Genomic DNA, 22462 nt, shown 5'->3' with positions numbered 1-22462 from the left:
TATGTTTGTCTGCATCAGGTCTTAGTTGTGGCATGTGAGGTCTTCACTGCAGTGTGCAGGCTCCAGAGTGCATGGGCTCTGTAGTTGCGGCATGTGGGCTCTCTAGTTGTGTCTTGTGTGCTGCGTAGTTGCAGCACATGGGCGTAGTTGCCCTATGGCATGTGGGATCTTAGTTCCCCAACCAGGGATCAAACCTGCATCCCCTGCATTGGAGGGTGGATTCCTAACCACTGGACCACCAGGGAAGTCCGTATACATTCTTCTTTTTTTTTTTTAATTAAAGTTTAATGATTTGCCCATGAGAAATAAAACAGTCATTATTCACAGACAATACCTTTATATGGAATTAGAAGCAGGAAAGACACGTCTATAGCATTGGAAGTCAGATTAGGGTTACATTTGTGGAAGGCTAGAAGGCTGTGATGGAGGGACTGGGAAGAGGCATAAAGCATATTCCTGGGAATGTACTGTATTATATCTTGATCTACATGGTGATTACACGGGTATGTTCACTTGGTGAAAGTTTATTCAACTCTGTAGATAATACTTTGCTGAAAACTTGTGAACATGCATACACACACATGTATAAACACGGAAGAAAGTAGCTAGTCTACCACTTCATCGTGAGCAGGAGTTTTTCCTAGAGGATCCCCTTTCAAACCAAGTTACAAACTCCATAGTTGGGCCACCACTAATTTTTGAGTTGCTGTGCACATGAAAATATTAACAATTCTCAATATGGTGGAATTGAGATGATTTTTATTATCCATTGTTTATATTTTCCAGATGTGTAATGATCAAAATACATTGCTTATAAAGTGGGAATATGAAAATTACTTTTTTAAAGAAAAAATAATCGCCCATCAACAGAATGCAAATAACAACCCACTGTAACATATATAGTGATCGAAACCAATGGGTTACCACTGCCCGCCGCTGGTGACTTGCGTCCAACAGACAGCGGCTACAGTGGTAACTTGTGATGGCTGGTGACGTGACCCTCCTTAGTTGTTCTCACATCATGGTGGTAAGAAAATGAAGGCTTGTTATTAATGAGAAAGATAAAATTAGCATCTGGTATCTGGAACTGCTCTGATGTTCACAGCTAGATGTGAATATTATTACAAGCTGGCCATTTTGTTCTCCATTTGGACATAAACGGTCTTGCAGTATACCGGACTCAGACAAGTCCATTCTTTTTAAAATATTCTTTTCCATTCTGGTTTATCTCAGGAGACTGGATATGGTTCCCTGTGCTGTACAGTAGGACCTTGTTGTTTATCCATTCTAAATGTAATAGTTTGCATCTGCTAACCCCAAACTCCCAGTCCATCCCTCTCCCACACCCCTGCCCCCTTGAAAACCACAAGTCTGTTCTCTGTGAGTCCATTTCTGTTTCATAGAGAAGTTCATGTGTACCATATTTTAGACTCCACATATAAGTGACATCATATGGTGTCTGACTTACTTCACTTAGTATGATCATCTCTGGTTGCATCCGTGTTGCTGCAAATGGCGTTATTTTGTTCTTTTTTTATGGCTGAGTAATATTCCATTGTGTATCTGCACCACATCTTCTTTATCCTTTCCTCTGTCGATGGACATTTAGGTTGTCTCCGTGTCTTGGCTACTGTGAATAGTGCTGCTATGAACATAGGGGTGCATGTGTCTTTTTGAATTAGAGTGTCTGGATACATGCCCAGGAGTGGGATTGCTGGGTCATATGGTAATTCTGTTTTTAGTTTTCTGAGGAATCTCTATACTATTTTCCATAGTGGCTGCACCAACTTACATTCCCACCAACAGCATAGGAGGGTTCCCTTTTCTCCACATTTTTTATCTGTAGACTTTTTAATGATGGCCATTCTGACCAGTGTGAGGTGATACCTCATTGTAGTTTTGATTTGCATTTCTCTAATAATTAGTGATACTGAGCATCTTTTCATGTGCCTATTGGCCATCCGTCTTCTTTGGAGAAATGTCTCTTAAGGTCTTCTGCCCATTTTTCAATTGGGTTTTTGTTGTTGTTGTTGAGTTGTATGAGCTGCTTGTATTGGGTTGGCCAATAAGATAGTATGGAAAGAAACCCGAACAAACTTTTTGGCCAACCCAATATATTTTGGAGATTAAACCCTTGTTGGTTACATCATTTGTAGATATTTTCTCCCTAGCTGTAGGTTGTCTTTTTGTCTTGTTTATGGTTTCCTTTGCTGTGCAAAAGCTTGTAAGTTTGATTAGGTCCCGTTTATTTTTGTTTTTATTTCTATTGCCTTGGGAGACTGACAGGACAATGTTGGTACGACTTATGTCAGAGAATGTTTTGCCTGTGTTCTCTTGGGGTTTTATGGTGTCATGTTTTATGCAATTTTTAAAAAAGTTTAGTTTTTGGCTGTGTTGGGTCTTCGTTGCTGCGCAAGGGCTTTCTCTAGTTGCAGAGAGCAGGGGCTACTCTTCGTTGTGATGCGTAGGCGTCTCATTGCGGTGGCTTCTCTTGTTGTGGAGCGCAGGCTCAGTAGTTGTGGCTCACGGGTTTAGTTGCTCCGAGGCATGTGGGATCTTCCCAGACCAGGGCTCGAACCTGTGTCCCCTGTATTGTTAGGCAGGTTCTTAACCACTGCGCCACCAGGGAAGTCCTGTCTTATGCTGTGTTGAGTTTATTTTTGTGCATGGTGTGAGGGTGTGTTCTAACTCCTCTGATTTACATGCAGCTGTCCTGTAATAGCAGATCATTCGTTTCCTCTTGATTTGTCTGAATTTTTATTTTCATAACCATTAATTTTTCAGTAATTATGTTCTGATCTGCATCTTCTAAATCTAAAATCATTTCACCTTTAGGTGAAAAGGCAATACGGGCATTACATGCCTCTGAAAGGTCTCGTCCAGTCAGAGGAATTGCAGCACATTTCACCAAAAGGAATACATGTCTTTCTGTGATAGTTTCTAGCTGCAAAGTTATTGGTCCTGATTAAAAAAATCTGCATAGGAAAATTTGGAACCCCTACCATTGGAATCGGTTGTTTACCCCGAGGGAGAGGGCCGTGAATCAGGGCAGGGTTAAGGACAGGGAATGTAGCCTGTGTCCACAGGGCCTTAGAGGTTTCCCCTCCAATAGTTATTTCAGTTTCCCCTAAGGTATTTGTGAGGAGGAGGGGAAGTTCCCCCTTGTAATCCTCGGAGTACCCCTATTACTTTTAAATTTCACCTTGTTCTAAGTCTGGAATCTGTGGCAATCCCTTTCTAAATATCTGGGTATTTCTCAGTAAAAGCAGGTGCGGTGCTTCCGAGCCTGGCTGGAATTCGGGCAGGTGAGTCTCGTAGGGCCGCCAAACTGCTGTAGCCACACAGCCACAATCCTGGCAGCGTTTTCCTCCTCTCCTTCCTGTGAGGTTTTAGAAAGACCATCAGCTGTCGTGAAAGGGCATGAGTGTGCACAGCGGCCCAGTCAAGTTCGTTGTCTTTTCACCAGTCGTGCCAGTTCTTCATCTAACCCTTCTACAAAAATGGAATTGAATACTGGATCATTCTGATGGTTTAGAGAACTCTCCTGGACCCACGCCAGAGTGTTGTTTGAATGTCTTTTCAAATCTTTCAAAATAATCAAAAGTAGTTTCTCCTGGCCTCTGTTTGCCCTGATGAACCTGTGCCCAATCTATTTTCTTTTTAAGTTAAAAAATTGTTTTCATTGTTTATTTGGCTGCACCGGCTCTTTGTTGCATCATGCGGGATCTTTAGTTGTGGCACGTGGGACCTAGTTCCCCGACCAGGGATGGAACCCAGGCCCCCTGCACTGGGAGTGCAGAGTCTTAACCACAGCGCCAGCAGGGACGTCCCATGCGCAGTCTCTTTCATGTGGGAAGATTTTCGGAACAGCCTGGTGTAAGTTGTAAGCAGTTTCTCCACATCTCTGGCGACATGCAGCCTTATGCTTATGAAAATCCCCCAGAGGTGGCCTTCCAGTAGATGTCTCAGAGCCATTCCTTTGCTTTACTTTCAGAGACTAGTAAAGGTACGAGCTGGTATGAGTCTGAATATCCAGGCCTGTGAGTTCTTACTGTAAGATCAAAGTCCTTAGCAAAAGCTAAAGGATCTTGTAAGGGATCTGGAAAAATCCTTAGTCAAATTCCTCAGTCCTGCCCTAATCCAAGCGGTGTGCATAGAGCAGGACCCCCTCGGCTCGTGGGTGTCTCCTTAAAGGGAGCCGCTGTTCCCTTGGTGTTGCTTTCATCTCTCTCGGATTCAGTGTGTTTTTCTTATGGTGCTGGAGGAGGGGGAGCAGGAAGGTCAGGGCAGGGAAGCTCAGAGAGAAGAGGATATGAGGAAGGTGGAGACGGAGGTGGAGGCCGGGGAGGAGGAGAAGCAGTGGCTTCTGAGGCTTTCTCTACCTTACCCACCGTTTCTAATCATTTTTGTTTCCTGCAGGGAAGCCATGTTATCCTTTCCTTGTTTCGAGGCTTCTAGGTTCCAATTAAAATAGGCCTCCCATTCTGGTTGATTTTATAGCCGGCTTTTTCTAATGGAACGTGCAACTAAACCAATTTAGGTAAATCAAAAGAACCCCATTTTGGCGGTCTCAGGGACAAGTTATCTTTGGTCAGATTCTCCCATTTGGTAAAATACTTGCAGGTGTCAGTTCCATAGGTATCACATGCAAGCCCAGCTGGCGTCACCACAGGCCTTCGAGGCACGGTCTCCCATTGGTAATTTGATGGCCTGACTCAGATACGAGGTTGGACCGGAGCAGTTTTCTGAGGGCAGCGTGGTGGACTGGGCGTGTGCTGCTTCTGAGTCTAGCTTCTCGAGGAGTAACCCTGGGGTCAGTTTGACTGTCTTAATGTCTCGGTTTCTCCCTCCAACAGCCTCAAACTGCCGTGGGTGCTCGGGGCACCAGGCCATCAGCCTTTCTTCATGCCCCCTGGTGGGCAGAACTGACTTCATGGTTGCCGTGGGATCCCCTGTGGGACCGCGCTACGCGTCACGAGGCTTGATCCTCAGACACTGCCGCTAGGTTCTCCGTCAGCGGAGAACGCCTTGTGGCCGGAAGGAGCAGGTGTCCCTTTTCTTCAGAACTGAGCAGGCTCAGTCTCTCATTTCACTAACAATCAGTGTGTTCAGGCCATATGTCATCTTGTTTTCAATCTGAGCCAAAATTAATAGAGACGCGTCACCTATGTGTCTCCAGGCTTCCTGCCTAGGAAATTGTATTAGTACCCCTTAAAGATTCTCAGTCTTAAACAGAAAAACAGCACGGATAAAATTCAGGATGTCGTTCCTGTAAAGCCATGACGTCCGGATATCAGGGCAACTCACCAAAGCCCCGAGGAAGAAGCCGGTGGGGCTCAAGGGGCCAGTGCTGGTACTGAGCGCCCGTTGGGGAGACCCTGGGTATCTCTGCTGGGTGTCTCTGATGTGCTGCTGACTACGCCAAGGAAATGTCGATGAAAACTCCAACAACAATCAACCTGAGAAGAAAGAAAAGAGAATTTTATTCGAGCCAAACTGAGGATTATAAGCCCAGGAACAGATTCTCAGAAGGTCTGATAGCTGCTCTACCGATCAGGAGTCAGAGATGCAGTTTTATACATTTTTGAGCAAATTATGTGTCATGACAGGTTAGCAGTGAGGACACCGCTTGATCAACCAAGCTTTTTTTTTTTAATTTTTAAAATTTATTTGTTTATTCATTGATTGGCTGTGTTGGGTCTTTGCTGCTGTGCACGGGCTTTCTCTAGTTGCAGAGAGCAGGGGCTACTCTTCGTTGCAGCGTGCAGGCTTTTCACTGTGGTGGCTTCTCTTGCTGCGGAGCACGGGCTCTAGACGCACAGGCTTCAGTAGTTGTGGGTCACGGGCTTAGTTTCTCTGCAGCATGTGGGATCTTCCTGGACCAGGGCTTGAACCCGTGTCCCCTGCATTGTCAGGTGGATTCTTAACCACTGCTCCACCAGTGAAGCTTTTCTTTTTCCCCTTAATTATGCAAGTACAGACAAGCCTTTTGGTCAGCACTACCCCCTGTACCCTTGTATGAGGTGAAAAAGAAATATATTAATCACAGAATTACAATATTACAGTGCTGGCATCTGAAGGAAGGGCCGGCTTTTTCTAAAAGGTTGGTTTCATCCTGTTGCTTTTGAGGAGGTCTGGTTGGTGTGTAACATAGATGCACACTGCAAAGAGCCTGCCACAAAGGGGACATGTGCTTTGTTCTTTTGTTTTCTTACTTCGCCTTTCCTGCCATAGAATATTTGTGATTTTCCGCATCAGGCCTCAGCGGCTGTGGTGAGGCTCTGCAGGTTTGAATCCCTGATGACCCGAGGCAGGATGGAGACTTGTGCGTGAAGCTTGTTAATGTTTCGGCTCTGCAAGGGCCAGTAGGTTACGAAGATATGACACGCCAGTGACATGATCAGTCAGGCTGCTGCTCGGGCAGGTGTTTGGTCCAGAAGCCCGCAGGTAGCCAGGTAGAGCTGTGCTTGGTCCAGAGACTCCGTGAGGCACCCTCACACCGTCACCAGCCAGTGAACTCGGAAGCCTGAGTCTGGAAGGTTGAAGGGCAGGCCGCTGTGCAGCTGGCTGGGCCAGGAGCCAGGAGGCAGCCTGTCGCGGCTCTTGCCAACGGAAAGTAGCCACTTTGCCTGCAACAGCATAGAGAGGCCTGAGCAGAACAGCTGAGCGTGGAACGTGTTCTCTCCCAGAGGTGAAGAGACCTAACACAGCCCGTGTCCGATTGTGCGGAGTGGATGTCCACAGAGAGGAACTTGGCCGCCCTCCACTGACCACGCTGCGCCCAGAGACTTGGTGGAAGTGGCCGGTGGGGATGTCATGCAGGGTACTGGCCCACCGTCTCTACTGGCAACGTGTGTACGTCTTCCCGATGGCATTCTCAGAGGGCGTCGTAGCAAAGTGTCATCTGTAGGACGCTAAAGGTGGCAGTGGGCTAGTGGAGTGAACGTAGGTCTTGTCGGTATAGGGTACGTACCATGCCGGGGCTTGTTAGACAAGTGTGGGCAGCCAAGGAAAGCTATGCTGGATGCCCGCGGAAGTGGAAGCACTCATGGATACCAAGGGGGAGGCGGGGGTGGGATGCAGGGGGAGATTGGGATTGATATATACACACTACTATGTGTAAAATAACTAACGAGAACCTACTGTATAGCACGGGGAACTCTACTCAGTGCTCTGTGGTGACCTGCATGGGAAGAAAATCCAAAAAAGAGGGGATATATGTATATGCATAGCTGATTCACTTTACTGTACAGTAGAAACACAACATGGTAAGGCAGTTATACTCCGATGAATGGATGGGAGGAAGGAAGGAGAAGCAAGTTGAGGTTCTGAGTCTTCAATTATTGAGACCAAGTAAAACATGCTGGCCGGATCTTGGACAGCGAAGTAGGGGCCTTGAGCCTTTTTGATGCCGTGATCACCTCTATTACACTGGGGACGGGTGCCTTCGGGGTGGCAGCTGTGTGTCTGACAGCCCGTTCATCTCCATCACGGGTGGTGGGTTTTGGCACCGGCTGAGAGGGCTCTCACAGGGGAGATGGGCTGAGGACCCCTCCCTGATGACGGGCGGCAGGCCCCCTGCACTGCTCCAGGGGACACAGACACCCGTTCATGCTGCATTTCCTGGTGGCACTGCTGGTGCTGCTCAGCCTGGTTCCCAGTTCCTAGTCCCTGAGGTCAGCTGCAAGCAGGACTGCATCCATCCTGTTTGTGATGCCAATTTTTTTCTTGCTTAATTAGTTATTGTTTACTGGAGAATATTTACAATGTTGTGTTTCTGCTGTCCAGCAGAGTGAATCAGCTATACGTATACGTATGTCCCCTCTTTTCTGGATTTCCTTCCCATGTAGGTCACCACAGAGCACTGAGTAGAGTTCCCTGTGCTATACGGTAGGTTCTCATTAGTTATCTGTTTTATATGGAGTGGTGTATATATGTGATTACAGTAACTCAACATTTGTTAAGTGGAGCTCCGGGGGTGTCGGTGAGTCCCCCACTCACTGGCAGACCACAATGGAATGGAAATAAAGGGTCTTATCACTCACCGGTCCTGCAGGAGGGCCTGGGGGGAGGTCAGGCCACAGTGTCTCCTGCAGAGAGAACCTTCACTGTCCATTCTGACCGCCCACTCCCTCGTGTTACTGATGGGGTCTGCATCATCACTTGTGTTTTCTGTGTGCCCACGTACCTGTCTTTGTTCCTACATTCCTCCTTTACTACTTTGTTTTGCGTTAACTGAAATATTTTCTAGTTAAGCCATTTCAGTTGCTTTAATGACTTTTTTCCAGTCTTTTTAAAAAATTGGTTACTCTAGGGCTTCCCATGTACGTTTCATCCGGTCAGCTTCAGAGTTACACGTAATCGCAGTGAGATGCAGAAATGGTGCTCCTAGGAAGCTCTATTCCTCCCCCCTTTTCATGGCATCATTTTATATACGTCACCTCTATTAATGTTACTGAACCAACAGCATGTGTTTTAATGACTACTTTACCATCTCCAGTCGTTTCCTTTCCTTGACCGTCTGCAGCTTTGCTCCCACCTCCTTTGTGCAGCTGTTGGGAAAGATGAGAAATATGTTACATTTCACGTGTTACGTGCCCAGCAATACATTATAAACATTACACAATTGCTTCTTAAATCATTTAAGAAAATACTGGAGGAAAACATGCACTTATATAAATACTTTTATCAGTTTGCTTTGCTTTTTTTTTCCACATGGATTTGAATTCCCACTTGGGGACAGTTGTTTTCTTTAAAGTAAATTATTTATTTTTATTGGCTGCATTGCATCTTCATTGCTGCCTGTGGGCTTTCTCTAGTTGCGGTGCACGGACTTCTCAGTGCAGTGGCTTCTCTTGTTGCGTAGCACGGGCTCTAGGCTTTAGTAGTTGTGGCACATGGGCTCAACAGCTGCAGCTCGAGGGCTCTAGGGCACGTGGGCTTCAGTAGTTGTGGCTCATGGGCTCTAGAGCACAGGCTTGGTAGTTGAGCCGCACGGGCTTAGTTGCTCTGCAGCATGTGGGAATCTTCCCGGAACAGGGATCGAACCCACGTCCTCTGCATTGGCAGGTGGATTCTTCACCACTGCACCACAAGGGAAGTCCCGACAGTTGTTTTCAATTTGAAGAATTTCCTTAGTATTTACAAGACACTTCTCTTGCCCACACCAACCCCCATCAAATTCTCTTTTTCTGTATGTGGGAATGTGCTCGTTTCACCATCATTTCTGAAAGATCACTCTCTGGATGTGGCTCCTTTATGGGCAGTTTTCCTTTCTCTCAACGCTTGGAATATGCTATCCCAGTACCTGTAACCTCCGTGGTTTCTGATGAGAGGTCCACTCATGGTCTTAACAGAGGTTCCCTTTTAGGGAACAAGGTGTCTTTCTTGCTTTCAAGCTTTTCTCCTTGTCTTTGACTTTCACCATTTTCACTGTGATGTGGCTGTGTGTGGATTGCTTTACAAGTTTATTCTTCTCTGTCTTTGGGGCATCTGTATGTGTACTTCGGTGATTTTCAATACATTTAGCACATTCTCAGCCAGTATGTCTTTGAGTCTTTGTCCTGCTCCTTTCTCTTCTGTCCTGCTGCCCTCACCCAGGTGTTGGTGCACTAAACGCTGCTCCACATTTCTGAGGCTCTTTCACCTTCATTTGTTTTCCCATCTGTGCTTCAGATTGTATCATCTGTCAGTGAGTGTTCCAGTTCTCTAATTCTTTCCTCTGCCAGTTTCTGTTGACTGTGAAGCCCCCCCTAGTGAACTACTTCTTTATCACAAGGACTTGCTGGTCCTGTGTCAGGGGCGTCCAAGACCAGCCCCAGGCGTGAGGATTCACTACAAAGCTCACAGGAGGACTTATTTCAGAAAAGCGGTTATACACAGTTTATATTACAGGGAGAGGACATGTATTTAAATTCGTGAATTACTACTTGGGACAGAATCCCGGAGAAACTAGGCTCGGAGTTGAAGTCATCCTCTCTCAGTGGAGTTGCATGGGCAGAGCTTAATTTGTGACAACGTGTATGAAATGTTACTAACCAGGAGGGCTCACTCAAGCCTTGGCATCATGGGCCTGGGGTTTTTATTGACTGTGAGTCACACAGGCATGGGGTGCCCGTGTACTGACCTTAGCTGCTCAGCGTCTGGCTGCTCCACAAGTCTAACTGACACCAGGTGCCACAAGGCCCAGGATGGAAAAAACCAGGCAAATATCATAAATCACATCATTACATAAACTCCGGCAGGGTGCCAGAGCACAGCTATACCCATGTTCTTATCAGGAAATGCATTTCAGGGACCTCCCTGGCGGTCCCGTGGTTAAGACTCCACACTTCCAATACAGGGGACTCGGGTTCGATCCCTGGTCGGGGAACTAAGATCCCACATGCCTTGTGCTGCAGCTGGGGCTGGAAAACACAGAAATGTATTCCAGGGGCTTACACACTTTCTCCCAGGAGCTGGTCAAGGGTTAGTCCTGAAGTTCAAGGTCTGGACCACTGAGGCCTGCTAAGTTGCCCTTTCGCTGCACGTTTTGACACAAAAGTATTTACTTTGTTTGTATCCTATCTCTCCAGACCCTGCAGACAGAAAGGAGTAAGACAGCAGGAATCACGGTAAAAGTGGAGACAAGTTCAGAGTGTTGGTGGAGCTCTGAAACCGATTAGGAAGTGAGTGGGAAGAGTCAGAGCAGATATCCAGAGGCCACAGGATCCTGTTCAAACCTCCGATGACTTGAGTCCAGTCCTCCATTGCTGTCAGACTCACCCATCCTCCTGCACATGTTCAGATGTTTCAGGACTCTGTGGTCTTTGAGGACGTGGCTGTGAACTTCAACCCGGAGGAGTGGGCTTTGCTGGACCCGGTTCAGAGACATGATGCTGGACACCCTCAGAAATCTGGCCTTCGTGGGTGAGGACAGCTTCACGCCCACACTTGTTCCCTAAAGGACGAAGCATTTCTCATCGGTGTTGTTGCAAGATTCGAAATGTGGAAAAGGAGTACACTGGTAAATAAGACAGATGTTGTCACAGCCATCCTGGACCTAGAATCTAATAACCTTCCCAGGACAATGGAGACTTTATTTTTGTCTTGGTTTAAAAGATTGGAAGCTCCTTTAATGTCATTGGTGCGGGTACAGCCTTCATGGGTCATTTTGGTTCCCAGAGGGAGGGTCCTGGTTTGGAATGCTGTGATGGTCTTCAGTGACTTGCCTGACTTTTGACCCCTTGTGCCTGTCTGCTGAAGTCCTGAAAGTGCTGAAGTCCTCAACGTCTGTCTTTGCTCATGGTGCCTTATTCCTGAATATATTTATGCACTTTTCTGTTGTTTCAGATTATGAGACACTGTTTAAAGCTAGTGCGTCAGTGTCTCAGCAGGATACATGTGAGGAAAAAATATCTGACAAACAGAAAATAGCAAAACTCACAAAATATAACTCTTGTGCCTACATTTTAAGAAAAAGTTGGGACAATCACAGCATTGAAGATCAGCAGAAAAACCCAGGGCAGACACCTGAGGTGAGTTGCACTCAAAAGAGAAAGCTGTCCTGTCCCAGGATAGAATCCTAGTATGTCGTGGAATTAAAAAAAAAAAAATCCTAGCTCCAAAATTCTTGATTAGTCACAAGAGTTTTAACAATATAATTTGACTTAGACAGTGAGTGTTTGAAATAAAATTTGGGTAGAAACAATTACAGGAAAACCTCATGTGTGATACACAGTTTGTGAACAGTGAATCTGCCTGAGCTCTCATCCAAAGCTTTTCTTTAATTCTACTTTTACTATATGGAAATGTGTAGTTAGACATGTGGTTCTAAGATTTATTTTAAAACTAGTTTATTGAAGTATAGTTTATTTACAGTGCTGGGTTAATTTCTGCTGTACAGCACAGTGGTTCAGTTACACACATATACCTTCTTTTTCATATTCTTTTCCATTATGGTTTATCATAGGATTTTTTTTTTTATAAATTTATTTATTTATTTATTGGCTGTGTTGGGTCTTCGTTGCTGCACACGGGCTTTCTCTAGTTGCTGCAAGCAGGGGCTACTCTTCATTGTGGTGCTCAGGCTCCTCATTGTAGCGGCTTCTCTTGTTGTGGTGCACAGGATCTAGGCACGTGGGCTTCAACAGTTGCAGCACATGGGCTCAGCAGCTGTGGCTCACGGACTCTAGAGCACAGGCTCAATAGTTGTGGCACATGGGCTTAGTTGCTCTGTGGCATGTGGAGTGTTATCAGAGCAGGGCTCGAACCTCGAACCCGTGTCCCCTGCATTGGCAGGCGGATTCTTAACCACTGCTCCACCGAGGAAGTCCTATCATAGGATGTTGAATATAGTTCCCTGTGCTATACAGTAGGAGCTGTTTGGTTTTTTTTTTGCTGCATGGCATGTGGTATCTTAGTTCCCTGACCAGGGATGGAACCTTGTGCTTCCTGTATTGGGAATGTCCCAGGACCTGTTGTTTATCCATCCTATATATAATAGTTTGCACCTGCTAACCCCAAACTCTCAGTCCTTCCTTCCCACTTCCCCTTTCCCCCTTGGCAACCACAGGGCTGTTCTTTAGGTTTGTGAGTCTGTTTCTAATACTTGTTAATTGCTAGTAACAAATCAATAATAAAGTGCTTCTTGCTTTTAACAGAAATCACAATGTGGATAGAGTCTGTGAATCTAATGAAGGAAATCAGTGTGGAGAAACCTGTAGTCACATTCCCAATCTTAATCTGTGCAAGAGTGTTTATACCAGAGGAAAACCATATGAATGCATCAAATGTAGAAAAGATTTCATGAATCTTTCTTCCTTTAAGGGGCATGTCAGATCTCACCACAGACAAAAACCCTATCAGTGCCAGGAATGCAAGCAGACCTGCATTTGTCCCACACACCTAAGAACTCACACTAGAGACAAGCCCTATGGATGTACATTATGTGGGAAAACCTTTATTTCCCCTCGCTCGACCAGCACATCCTGGTTCACAAGAGAGAGAGAAATGCAGGCAGCGTGGGAAAACCTTCGGAGAGTTCTCTAGTCTTACTAGACACGTGCAAACGCATGATAGGGAGAAGCCATATAAATGTAAGGAGTGTGGGAAAGCTTTCGTTTATCCCTCACTGTTTCAAGGACGTATGATAATATACAGTGGGGAGAAGCCCTACAGTTGTAAGGAACGTGGGAAAGCCTATCATTATCTGCAATCTTTTAAAAGACATGAAAAGGCTCACACTGGAGAGAAACCCTATGAATGCAAGGAATGTGACAAAGCATTCCTTTGGCTTGAAAGCTTTTGAGCACACATGAGAATACACACTGGAGAGAAACTCTATAACTGTGAAGACTGTGGGAATGCTTACACTTCTCTCAAATACTTTCAAGCCCATGTGCGAACTCATACTGGAGAGAAGCCTTACAAATAAAAACACTGTGGGAAACCCTTCAACTGGAAGTCATCCTTATGGTACCACCTGAGGACACACACTGGGGAGAAACATTATGAATGTAAACCGTCTACCGTCGGCACTCAGCCTTACAGAACCACATGAGGATGCACACTGGATAGCAACGCAATGACTGCAAAGGAATCCAAACACAACACTACAGTCAGTCATCAAATCACAAGAGAACCAAAGAGAAAAGGAAGAAAAAAGACCTACAAAAACAAATCCAAGACAATGAACAAAATGGCAGGAAGAACATACATATCAAAAATTACCTTAAACGTAAATGGCTTAAATGCTCCAACCAAAAGACACAGATGGCTGAATGGATACAAAAACAAGACTCGTATATACACCATCTACAAGAGATGCACTTCAGATCTAGGGACACATACAGACTGAAAGTGAGGGGATGGATAAAGGTATTCCATATGAATGAAAATTAAAAGAAAGCTGGAACAGCAATACTCATATCAGATAAAACAGTCTTTAAAATAAAGACTATTACAAGAGACAAGGAAGGACACTACATAATGATCAAGGGATCAATCCAAGAAGAAGATATAACAATTGTAAATATCTATGCACCCAACATAGGAGCCCCTCAATACATAAGGCAGATGCCAACCACCATAAAAGGGAGAAATCAACAGTAACACAATAATAGCAGGGGACTTTAACACCCCATTTTGATCAATGAACAGATCATCCAGAGAGAAAATGAGGAAATACAGGCCTTAAATGACACATTACACCAGATGGACTTAATTGACATAAAGCATTCCATCCGAAAGCAGCAGAATGCACTTTCTTCTCAAGTGCACATAGAACATTCTCCAGGATTGACCACATGCTGGACCACTAAATGAGCCTCAGGAAATTTAAGAGAATTGAAATCATATCAAGCATCTTTTCTGACCATAACGCTATGAGATTAGAAATCAAGAAAAAAACTGTTAAAAAATACAAACATGTGAAGCTTAAACAATATGCTACCAAACAGCGAATGGACTACTGAAGAAATCAAAGAGGAAATCAAAAAATACCTAGAGGCAAATGAAAACACGATTCAAAGCCTATTGGATGCAGCAAAAACCATTCTAAGAGGGAAATTTATAGCAATACAATCGTACCTCAGGAAACAAGAAAAATCTCAAGTAACCTAATTTTACAGCTAAAGCCACTAGAGAAAGAACATACAACACCAAAAGTTAGTAAAAAGAAAGAAATCATAAAGATCAGAGCAAAAATAATGAAGAGACAAAGAAAACAATAGAAAATATCAATGAAACTAAAAGCTGGTTCTTTGAAAAGATAAACAAAATTGATAAACCTTTAGCCAGACTCATCAAGAAAAAAAAGGAAGAGGGCTCAAATCATTAAAATCAGAAATGAAAAAGGAGAAGTTACAATGGACACCACAGAAATACAAAGGATCATAGGCGACTACTACAAGCTACTATATGCCAATCAAATGGACAAACTAGAAGAAAAGGACAAATTCTCAGGTACGCTTTCTTAAGACTGAATCAGGAAGAAATAGAAGATATGAATAGACCTATCAAAAGTAACTGAAATTCAAACTGTGATTTAAAAACTCCCAACAGGGAATTCCCTGGTGGTCCAGTGATTAGGACTCCATGCTTCCATTGCAGGGGACACAGGTTCAATCCCTGGTCCAGGAACTGAGATCCCACATGCTGAGCAGTACAGCCAAAAAACATTAAAAAAGAAAAGAACTCTCAACAAACAGAAGTCCAGGACAAGATGGCTTCACAGGCAAATTCTATCAAACATTTTGAAAAGAGTTAATGTCTATGCTTCTGAAACTACTGCAAAACATTGCTGAGGAAGGGACACTCCTAAACTCATTCTGTCAGGCAGCTGTCCCCAACACCAGACAAAGATACAACAAGAGAAAATTACAGGCCAATATCACTGTTGAACACAGACACAAAAATCCTCAATGAAATATTAGCAAACCGAATCCAGCAATACATTAAAAGGATCACACACCATGATCAAGTGGGATTTATCCCAAGGATGCAAAGATCTTTCAATATCCACAAATCACTGTGATACACCACATCAACAAAGTGAAGAATAAAAACCATATGATCATCTCAACAGATGCAGAAAAAGCTTTTGACAAAATTCAACACCAATTTATGATAAAAACTCTCCAGAAAGTGGATGTGGAGGAAACATACCTCAACATAATAAAGGCCATTTATGACAGATCTACAGCTTACATACTCAACAGTGAAAAGCTGAAAGCATTTCCTCTAAGATCAGGAACATGACAAGGATGTCCACTCTCACCACTTTTATTCAACATAGTTTTGGAAGTCCTAGCCATGGCAATCAGAATAAAAAGAAATAAGAGGAATCAAACTTGGAAAAGAAGAACTAAAACCCAACTGTTTACAGATAACATGAGACTATACATAGAAAATTGTAAAGATGCTACCAGAAAACTACTAAAGCTCAATGATGAGTTTGTTAAAGTTGCAGGATACAAAATTAATACATAGAAATCTGTTGCATTTCTATATACTAACAATGAGAGATCATAAAGAGGAATTAAAGAAGCAACCCCATTAACCATCGCATCAAGAATAAAATACCTAGAAATAAACTTACCTAAGGAGGCAAAAGACCTATACTCCAAAAACTTTATAAGACACTGATGAAAGAAATCAAAGATGACAAAAATGGACATAAAGATACACCATGTTTTTGGACTGGAAGAATCAATATTTTCAAAAGGCAATCTACAGATTCACTGCAATCCCTATCAAATCACAAATGACATTCACAGAACTAAAAGAAAATATTTTTAAATTCAGATGGAGACACAAAAGACCCCAAATTGACAATCTTGAGAAAGAAAATCAGAGCTGGAAGAATTGGGCTCCCTGACTTCAGACTATACTACAAAGCTGTGGTCATCAAGACAGTATGGTACTGGCACAAAAACAGAAATATAGATCAATGGGACAGGATGGAAAGCCCAAAAATAAAGCCATGCACTTATGGCTAAATAATCTATGACAGAGGCAAGAATATGCAGTGGAGAAAAGACAGTCTCTTCAATGAGTGGTGCTGGGAAAACTGGACTTCTACCTATAAAAGAATCAAATTAGAACATTCTCTAACATCATATACAAAATAAACTCAAAATGGATTTGGGGACTTCCTAGGTGGCGCAGTGGTTAAGAATCCGCCTGCCAATGCAGGGGACATGGGTTTGATCCCTGCCCCAGGAAGATCCCACATGCCATGGAGCAACTAAGCCCATGCGCCACAACTATTGAGCCTGTGCCCTAGAGCCCATGAGCCACAACTATTGAAGCCCACACGCCTAGAGCCTGTGCTCCACAGCAAGAGAAGCCACTACAATGAGCCCTCACACCACAATGAAGAGTAGCCTCCACTCACAGCAACTAGAGAAAGCCCATGTGCAGCAACGAAGACCCAATGCAGCCAACAAATAAATAAAATTAATTAATTAATTTAAAAAAATGGATTAAAGACCTAAGTGTAAGACAGGATACTATAAAACTCTTCAAGGAAGATACAGGAAGAATCTTCTTTGACATGAATTGCAGCAATATCTTTTCCGATCTGCCTCCTAGAGTAATAGAAATAAAAACAAAAATAAACAGATGGAACCTAATTGAACTCAAAAGCTTTTGCATAGCAAAGGAAACCATAAAGAAATGAAAAGACAACCCACAGAGTGGGAGAAAATATTTGCGAAGGATGCTACAGACAAGGTCCAAAATCTACAGACAGCTCAATATCAAAAAAACAAACAACCCAATCAAAAAATGGGCAGGATACCTAAAAAGACATTTCTCCAAAGAAGACACACAGATGTCCAAGAGGCACATGAAAAGATGCTCAACATTGCTAATTATTAGAGAAATGCAAATCAAAACTATAATGAGATTACCACCTCACACCAGTCAGAATGGCCATCATCAAAGAGTCTACAAACAACAAATGCTGGAGAGGGTGTGGAGAAAAGGAACCCTCCTACACTGTTGGTGGGAATATATGTTGGTGCAGCCACTATGGAAAAAACTAAAAATAGAGCTACCATAAGATCCAGCAATCCCATTCAATCCCATTGCTGGGTACATATCTGAGAAAACCATGGTTCGAAAGGATAGATGCACCCCAGTGTTCATTGCAACTGTTTACAATAGCCAAGACATGAAAGCAGCCATCAGCAGACAAATGGATAAAGAAGATGTGGTACAGATATACAATGGAATGTTACTCAGCCATAAAAAGGAATAATGCCATTTGCAGCAACATGGATAGACCTGGAGATTATCATACTAAGCGAAGTAAGTCAGACAGAGAAAGCCAAATATCATATGGTATCACTTATATGCAGAATCTTTTAAAAAATGATACAAATGAGCTGATTTGCAAAACAGAAACACACAGACTTAGAAAACAAACTTATGGTTACCAAAGGGAAAAGGTGGGGGAGGGGTAAATTGGGAGTCTGGGATTGACATATACACACTACTATATTTAAAATGGACCTACTGTATAGCACAGGGAAGTCTACCCAATATTCTGTAATAACCTAAATGGGAAAAGAATTTGAAAAAGAATACATACATGTATAACTAAATCACTTTGCTGTACACCTGAAAGTAACTTAACACTGTTAATTCCCTAATATAAAATAAATTTTTTTAAAATCAATTATTATTTTGCAGGAGAAAACCCTAATTAACACTGCTGTATGTTACTTATGAAAGTTGTTAAGAGAGTAAGTAAATCCTAAGAGTTTTCACACCAAGGAAAAAATATTTTTTTTCTATTTCTTTAGTTTTGTATCTGTAATGAGATGGTGAATGTTCACTAAACTTATTGGGTTAATCACTTCATGACGTATGTAAGTCAAATCATTGTGCCGTACACCTTAAACTTATACAGTGCTGTATGTCAAGTGTATCTCAATAAAACTGGAAAGAATTAAAAAAAAAAAAACAATGACTTTTTTTTTTTTTTGTGGAAGGAGAATCCCATCCTAAAATTCAAATTAGAATCTCAACAGACCTTGAATAACTGAAACAACGAATAGAATAGAGAGCCCAAAAGTAAACCCTTTGCTATATGGTCAAGTGATTTTTTTTTTACTTGAGTGAAGAGGGAAAAGACCATCCAATGGGGAGAGGACAGCATTTTCAGCAGATAATGCTAGGAAATACAGTATCCACATGGAAAAGAATGAAGCTGGACCCTTACCTGATATACAAAAATTAACTCAGAATAGCTCAAGCACCTAAATGTAAGACCTACAACAATAAAACTCTAGGAAGAAACCAGGACAAAAGTTTCATGACATTGGATTTGGCAATGATTTCCTGGATATGACACCAAAAGCCCAGGTAACAAAACAAAACAATAAAGACAAATTGGACTGCTTGAAATTAAATTTGTGCATCTAAAGACATTATCACCAGAGTAAAAAGGCAACACACAGAATGTGAGAAAACATTTGCAAATAACATACCTGATAAGGGATTAATATCCAGAATACATAGAGAACTCCTAAAACTCAACAACGTAAAAACCAAACAACCAAATCCAAAATGGGCAATGAACTTGAACAGTTCTCCAAAGAAAGCATAGGAGTGTCCAATAAGCACATGAAAAGATGCTCAAAATCACTAATCAAATGAAAACTACAGTGAAATACCCACCTCACACACATTAGGACGGCTATTATCAAATAAACAAAACCAGAAAACAAGTACAGACAAGAATGTGGAGAAGTTAGAATCCTTGTGCACTGTTGGCAGGGATGTAAAATGTAAAGCAATTGCGGATACAGTATAGTAATTCCTCAAAGGAAAGAACTGCCATATTATCTAGCAATTCCACATTTGGTTATATGCTCTAAGGAACGGAAAGTGGGCTCTCAGAGATGCTTGTTTACCTGTGTTCACAGCGGCATGATTCACAGTTGTTAGAATACATAAAGCAACGTAAGTGCTCATCAGAGAATGAAAGGATACACAAGATGTAGTCCGTGCATACACCAGAGTATTATTCAGCCTTAAAAAGAAGGAAATTCTTTACTACGCTCCAACATGCATGGACCTTGAGGGCATTTTGTTCATTGGAATAAGCTGATCACAGAAGACAAATACTATATGATTCTACTTATATGAGATATGTAGTCAAATGAGTAAAGACAAAGTAGAATGGTGGCTGCCAGGGGCTGGAGGGGAGGGAGTATGGGGAGTTACTATTGTAATGTTTCGGTTTTGCAAGATGAAAAGAGTTATGGGGTTGGATGACGGTGGTGGCTGCATGACCATGTGAATGTACTTAATACCACTTAAAAATGGTTAAGATGGTAAATTTTATATGTGTATCTTACCACAAATTTTAAAAATGGTTTTTAGAAGGATACGAAGAGACATTAAAATTGTATATATCCATTACTTTCCTATAACACTTTTCAATTTTTATTTCTGCCCCACTCATTTCTCCACGTGATTTTGAAGAAACTCTCAGATGTACCATTTAATCCATGAATATTTTGGAATATGTGTTGTTTTTTTTAAAATATAATCCAAAGTCCATTATTGCACCTAAAAATAATTTGCGTTTACCATATTCAAATAAACACGAGCAGCAGTCAAGCGTCCCTAATCATCTCCACAGGGATATAGTAAGATCCATACATTTCATTTTGTTCAAATGTCCTTTATCTGATAAGGGTTTAATGCCCAGAATATAAAGAGCTCTTTCAACAGGGCCACCTAGTTTTTCAAAATGGGCAATGAAACTTGAATAGACACGTCTCTAAAGAAGCTACATAGTCGGCAAATAAACCAGTAGAAGTCGAACATCATTGGTCATTTAGAATGACCAAAACCTCATGGGCTATCACGGCTATGACTTGTAAAAAACACAATACAGGTTTTCCCAATGTGGAGAATGTGGAGAAACCTGGTACACTGCCGATGGGAATGTGACTGGTGCGGATGCAGCCACTGTGGAGAACAGTCTGGCGGTACCTCAGAAAGTCAGAGCATCACCAGGTGACCCAGCAGCTCCATTCACGGGGATCTGCCTACCAAAGGGGAATACTTCGGTCCACACAGAAATGTGTACACAGATGCTCAGAGCAGCGTTTTTTTTCTGCCCACAACCAAAGGCTGGAAACGACCCACAGAGCTATTAACGAATGAATAGATAAGCAAAACTGTGGTGTGTGTACACACATGTATACACACTCTGCTATAAGAAGGAAAGAGGGACCGACACTTGCCGCAACGGGAATCACGCACAAAAACATTATGCTGAGTAAACGCTGGGCACGAATGAGCACATATTGTGTGACTACTTTTTTTTTGGTGTGGGGGCGCATATAGCGTGGGACGTGCGATCTTGGTTCCCCAACTAGGGATCGAACCTGCACCCACTTGCACATGGGTGCTCTGGGGTGATGATGAGGCTTTCAGATTAGAGAGGGTGGTTGCACAACACAGCAAATGCACCAAGTTGTATGTCTGTAAATGATTAACTGTATGTTATGTGAATTTCACCTCAATTTTCCTACAAAGCCACGCAGATCTTTGCAAAAGACCATCTAGATTTGGGAATATTTCCATTGACTGTGTTTGGTAACCCAGGACCCTGTCTTCAGGGAGAAAACCATTTTTATTTCTGGTAATTTTCTCTGTTACAGTTGCCTTACTCTCTTTAGAGGTTTAAATGCCACTGCAGGGACTTCCCTGGTGGTTAGTGGTTAAGACTCCGAGCTCCCAATGCAGGGGTCCGGGTTCTATCCCTGGTCAGGGAACTAGATTCCGCATGCTGCAACTAAAGATCCTGCATACTGCAACTAGGATCCCACATGCCACATGCTGCAACTAAGACCCAGCGCAGCCAAATAAATATTTTAAAAAATAAGTAAATGTCACTGCACAGCCATCGTCACATCAGAGGATTTCGCTGATCATTTTGCCTCAAAAGAAAGAGGTGAGACTAACCCTGTTCCAGGTATAGACATTATCTGGAAAACGTCCAGATTACAAAATCTTTAATAAAGATCTGGGTTCCCACATTCCTTCTATTCCCAGGATTTCGTTCCATTATGAATAGTCACGTCTTCTAAGGGCAGAGCAATAAATAAGAACCTTGCCACCTTCTTTCCCTTCACAGGTTTTCTGCTTGCTTGTGACCTCTCCCATGTCTGAAAAGATGAGTGATAGCAGAGTTCTTCCACATCCCTCACGTGCACTTTACCAAGGGGACCTCCCACATGTTACTTAAGAGAGAAAAGGAAAGGCTGTCCCACATTCCTGACACAGACGGGCTTTCTCTGCAGTGTGAGTTCTCACACAAGCGCTTACATACGAGACATGTCTGCCCAACCCTCACGTTGAAGGCTTGGGTCTAGGGTGAGATCTGCCCTGAATCCGATGGAGGCAGTTTTCCCTGAAGCCTGCCCCACGCTCGGTACACGTGTTGGGGTCAATGCCAGCAGGCTGTCTTTGAGTCACAGTAAGGTTTGTAGTCTCGCTCAAGGTTTCTCCGCACATTACTCTCACCACTGTTCACAGAGGCACCCCACCAAATGGTTTATGCTCCAAATACGTACAAAGTACATTAACAATTCATAATCATTAATGATGTAATAAGGACTGATAGCTCTTCATGATTATTAGAACTACACATTTCCCAATATTTGTCACTGTTTATGTTTTTGATGCTGCAATTTAAACATAGTATGCCTCTGATAAGGGTGTAAACCTCTGTGTGCCCCAAACTAACATTTGAAAACTATGCTAACGTCAGTTTAAGGAACCTCAAGAGAGAAATAAAATATCAGCTTAGGGACTTACCTGGTGGTCCAGTGGTTAAGACTCTATGTTCCCAATGCAGGGGGCCTGGGTTCGATCCCTGGTTGGGGAACCAGATCCCACATGCTGCAGGGAAGATCTCACATGTGGCCACAAAGATCCCGTGTGCCGCAACTAA

General features: G+C 43.0%; 2 long non-coding RNA genes across 3 annotated transcripts in view; one reads left to right on the top strand and one right to left on the bottom strand.

The window, feature by feature from the left end:
* The window catches only part of LOC130836536 (uncharacterized), a 27098-nt gene extending 8117 nt beyond the window's left edge, over positions 1-18981 (top strand). Inside the window, exons 4-5 of one of the 2 annotated variants that reach the window (XR_009049165.1) lie at positions 10575-11516; positions 12642-18981. This is a non-coding gene — a long non-coding RNA (uncharacterized LOC130836536). The other variant, XR_009049164.1, reaches the window with a different exon arrangement.
* Positions 688-22462, bottom strand: LOC130836538 (uncharacterized). Its single transcript, XR_009049166.1, has 3 exons — positions 22327-22462; positions 8492-8552; positions 688-5459 (listed from the first exon to the last, which is right to left on the bottom strand). It is a non-coding gene; the product is annotated as an uncharacterized LOC130836538 (long non-coding RNA).

Source organism: Hippopotamus amphibius, chromosome 15 (genome assembly GCF_030028045.1).
Source record: "Hippopotamus amphibius kiboko isolate mHipAmp2 chromosome 15, mHipAmp2.hap2, whole genome shotgun sequence".
NCBI classification, from domain to species: Eukaryota; Metazoa; Chordata; class Mammalia; order Artiodactyla; family Hippopotamidae; genus Hippopotamus; species Hippopotamus amphibius.
Note: the sequence above shows the minus strand (reverse complement) of the source record. Positions and strands in the feature narration are given on the sequence as shown.